Here is a 4,861-nt window from a genome sequence, read left to right as displayed (position 1 = left end):
GGAGGATGGAAAGGGTCCCATAAAATCTATACCCCAAACGTCGAAGATTTCTACTTCAAGGATGTTTGTGAGTGGCATTTCGTTTCTTCTTGAGATGTTTCCCGTACGCTGACATTGGTCACATTTTGCAATAAACGTGTGAACATCTTTAAAAAGGTTAGGCCAATAGAGGCCGGCTTGTAGAATTTTATAAGCGGTTTTAGAAGTGCTTGCGTGCCCTCCATAAGGTGAGGAATGACAATGGGTAATGACACTCTCCATTTCTTCTTCGGGGATGCATCGACGAAAAATTCCGTCGACGCCTCTTTTAAATAAAAGGGGTTCGTCCCAATAGAATTGTTTAACATTATGGAAGAATTTCTTCTTTTGTTGATAAGATAATTCAGGAGGTATTATTCCGGCAGCTATGTAGTTAACATAATCAGCATACCAGGGGGCTGTAGTTTGGACTAGAGCGGTTTCTGTTTCTTCCTTGCCAGCTTTTTCTTCGCCGAAGGAGAGATCTAACTGAGCGATCAGTCTATCACAAGGGAAGTCATCGTTAATTGGGATATGTTCTTTCCTAATATTATCTAGTCTAGATAGGTGGTCTGCTACCGTATTTTCTATGCCTTTCTTATCTTTGATTTCTAGGTCGAACTCTTGTAACAGCAGTATCCATCTTAGCAGTCTTGGTTTTGCATCTTTTTTACTCATAAGATATCGGATTGCTGCGTGATCGGTGTAAATGATGATTTTAGATCCCACCAAATATGAGCGGAATTTGTCGATTGCAAATACGACAGCTAAGAGTTCTTTTTCGGTGGTAGCATAGTTTAGTTGTGCCGCGTCTAGGGTTCTACTTGCATAATAGATAGCGTGTAGCTTTTTATCCTTTCTTTGTCCTAGAACGGCTCCTACGGCGTAATCGCTGGCGTCACACATGATTTCGAAAGGTTCACTCCAATCAGGAGGTTGCATTATAGGTGCGGAAATCAAGGCTTGCTTGAGGAGTTGGAATGCTTCCATACATTTGTCGTCGAAGATGAATTCGGCGTCTTTCATTAAAAGGCCTGTTAAGGGTTTAGTTATTTTAGAGAAGTCTTTTATGAATCTACGATAAAAACCTGCGTGTCCTAAAAAACTTCTTATGTCCCTAATGGTTTTTGGAGGTTGAAGGTTTTCTATTACTTCAATTTTAGCTTTGTCCACTTCTATTCCTCTATTAGAAACTATATGTCCTAATACTAGTCCTTCACGAACCATGAAATGACATTTCTCCCAATTGAGTACTAGGTTGACTTTAACACATCTTTGTAATACCAATTCTAAATTAGCGAGACATCCTTCAAAACTTTCCCCATACACAGAAAAATCATCCATGAATACTTCCATGATATTGTTTATAAAATCTGCGAATATCGCCATCATACATCGTTGGAAGGTTGCAGGGGCGTTACACAATCCAAAAGGCATACGTCTATAGGCAAAGGTACCTACAGGGCATGTGAAGGTGGTCTTTTCTTGGTCGTCGGGGTGTATCGGGATTTGGAAAAATCCAGAGTATCCGTCTAAATAACAAAAATATGAGTGTTTAGCTAGACGCTCGAGCATTTGGTCAATGAACGGTAAAGGAAAATGATCTTTCCGAGTGACTTTGTTTAATTTTCTATAGTCGATGCACATTCTATATCCTGATTCCACTCGCTTAGGTACAGATTCTCCCTTCTCGTTTTTGACAACTGTTAGTCCTCCCTTCTTTGGTACTACATGAACAGGGCTGACCCACTTGCTATCAGATATTTGATATATTATGCCTGCGTCTAAGAGTTTCAGCACTTCTTTCTTAACTACTTCGCTTAAGATAGGGTTTATCCTTCTTTGGTGTTCTCTCGAAGCCTTTGCATCTTCCTCTAATAAGATTCGGTGCATGCACACAGAGGGACTAATTCCCTTTAAGTCTGAGATGTTGTAACCTAAGGCAGAAGGATATTTTCTTAAGACATCTAATAATTTTTCTGTTTCTATCGGGTCTAGGTCAGCGTTCACTATGACTGGGCGACTCAGATTTTCGTCTAGATATTCGTACCTAAGGTTCTTGGGTAGCGGTTTGAGTTCTAGCGAAGATTGTTTAGGTTCCGGCGTGAGATTGGGTTCGAATGGAGGTTCCTCTCTCAAGTTATCTTCTACACTAAGTTTTAGTGAAGCTTGGCCTTCATCTATAGGAGGTTCTAGAATTTCTATTTCTTGAGGTAGTTCTTTCTCTATTTCCTTAACACACTCATCAATTATGTCTATGGCATAGCAAGTGTCTTCGACAGCTGGTGTTTGCATGAATTTAGAAAGAATAAATTCAATTTTCTCTTCGCCTACTTCTAGTGTAAGTTTTCCTCGCTTAACGTCTATTATTGCTCCTGCAGTGGCTAGGAATGGTCTTCCTAAAAGGATTGGAATACATGAATCTTCCGTAATGTCCATTACTACAAAGTCGGTAGGGATATAGAGTTGGCCGATTTTTACTGGAATATTTTCTAGGATACCTACAGGGTATTTAACTGAACGGTCTGCTAGTTGAAGCGACATCCTAGTAGGTTTTAGATCACTCAATTTTAACTTTTTGCTGATTGAGAGGGGCATGAGACTAACACTTGCTCCTAAGTCGCATAGTGCCTTATCTATTACGTAGTTGCCTATTACGCAGGGAATTGAAAAACTTCCTGGGTCCTTAAGTTTAGGTGGCATTTTGTTTTGGAATATGGCACTGCATTCTTCGGTAAGTGCGACTGTACTATCCTCATCTAATTTCCTTTTGTTTGATAGAATTTCTTTAAGAAATTTTGAGTATGTAGGCATTTGTGTTATTGCTTCTGAGAAAGGTATGGTTATGTTTAGTTGCTTCAGAAGTTCTACAAATTTCTTAAAATGTCCTTCAGTTTTAGTCTTAGCTAATCTTTGAGGAAAAGGGATAGGTGTTTTGTAAACAGGTGGTGCAGCAGGCGTAAGCTTTTTAGTTGTCCCCTCCTTATCTCCTAATTGGGGATTTTCGGATTCTCTCTCAGGCTCTTTTGGTGGTTCACTACTCTCGGCTTCCTTGTTGGTTATCTTAGCGCTTTCTGAGTTTTTTACTCCAGAATCTGGTGGTCCTTGCAACTCCTTTCCACTTCTTGTGATTATAGCATGTATGGCATTCGCATGCCCTTTTGGGTTAGGCTCGGGTTGTCCTGGGAATGTGCCGGCTGGGGCGGCAATAGTTGCTTGTTGTTGTGCCACCTGGGAAATCTGTGTTTCTAGCATTTTGTTATGGGTAGCTAGGGCATCTACCTTAGTTGCTAATTGTTTTACCAATTCATTAGTGTGAATGTTTTGGTTTAAGAATTTTTCCATCATAATATCGAAGTTAGACTTCCTTGGTGGATAAGGTGCGGCTGGTTGTGCTCCTTGCTTTTGGTAACCTGGAGGGGCTTGAGTAGGATTGAGTGTATTATTGTTCCTATAAGATAAGTTAGGATGGTTCTTATAGCCAGGATTATAGTTATTGGACAGAGCGGCATAATGCACTTGGTCGAGTCCGGCTAATATAGAACAATCAGATGGTACGTGACCAGGGATTCCACATACTTCGCAATTTGGTTGGATTGCAGCTACGGTGGATGTGGTTGGCAGGGTTAAACTCTCCAACTTTTGAGTAAGGGCTTCTACTTTGGCGTTGACATGGTCTATGCCACTTACTTCGTATATACCACCTTTTGTTTGGAATTTCTCTATAGCAGCGCGTTCGCTTCCCCATTGATAATGGTTTTGGGCCATGTTTTCTATAAGCTGGGTGGCTTCTTGGTATGGTTTATCCATCAGTGCTCCACCGGCGGCTGCATCTATGGTTAGTCTTGTGTTATAAAGCAGCCCATTATAGAAGGTATGGATTATGAGCCATTGTTCTAGACCGTGGTGTGGACAGAGTCTCATCATGTCCTTGTATCTTTCCCATGCTTCGAAAAGTGATTCACCTTCTTTTTGCCTAAATCCGTTGATTTGGGCTCTTAGCATAGCTGTCTTACTTGGCGGGAAGTATCTAGCCAAGAATTGTTTCTTCAATTCGTTCCATGTAGTGATGGAGTTCGAAGGTAGAGCTTGGAGCCAAGCTCTAGCTCTATCTCTTAAAGAAAACGGGAAAAGACGGAGTCATATAGCTTCGGGTTCGACACCATTGGCTTTGATTGTGTCTGCGTACTGCACAAACACTGATAAATGGAGGTTAGGATCCTCCGTAGGGGAACCAGAGAACTGGTTTTGTTGCACGATTTGCAACAAAGCGGGTTTCAACTCGAAGTTTCTTGCTTCGATGTTAGGGGGCGCGATGCTCGAATGCGGTTCTTCTTCGGAAGGAACGGCGTAGTCCCTAAGAGGACGTGCGTTGTTAGCCATGGGTAAGAGGTTTTGAAGTTCGCGGATTCGACGTTTAAAATGAATAAAACGTTCTATTTCGGGTATAGGTTGTTGTAATGGTTCCTCGGAGTTACGAGTATTGGGCATACAACCTAAGGAAAAGGGTTGCCTTAATCGTCACAAATTAAAAACTAATTAGCGAAAATTTACTAAATTAGTCCCCGGCAACGGCGCCTGTAACACCCCGAACTAACTACCCTTAAAAACGTGATCTTAAAAACTTTTTAAAGATAAGTAGCCGGAGCGCTACGGGAAAACATTTTTATAAAACGACCGTGCACATGACACGAAACGTCGCAGCGGAAAACATTAAATAAAGGATTTTCAAAGCAATGAACAAAGTAGTTCAAAAGATATTTCATTTACATAAAACATAAGTTAAGATGTTCACATCGATATACGACGGAATACAAACGATCCCCGACTCGATGTTACAACA

The 4,861-nt window shown here is 41.0% G+C and overlaps 1 non-coding gene across 1 annotated transcript; it reads left to right on the top strand.

Moving 5' to 3' along the window:
- Positions 1 to 3,916: 3,916 nt before the first annotated feature.
- On the top strand, positions 3,917 to 4,023 carry LOC123900264. The gene has a single exon (XR_006805910.1). It is a non-coding gene; the product is annotated as a small nucleolar RNA R71 (small nucleolar RNA).
- Positions 4,024 to 4,861: the final 838 nt, after the last annotated feature.

Source organism: Trifolium pratense, linkage group LG7 (genome assembly GCF_020283565.1).
Source record: "Trifolium pratense cultivar HEN17-A07 linkage group LG7, ARS_RC_1.1, whole genome shotgun sequence".
NCBI lineage: Eukaryota > Viridiplantae > Streptophyta > Magnoliopsida > Fabales > Fabaceae > Trifolium > Trifolium pratense.
This window is presented reverse-complemented; position numbering and strand designations above follow the sequence as displayed.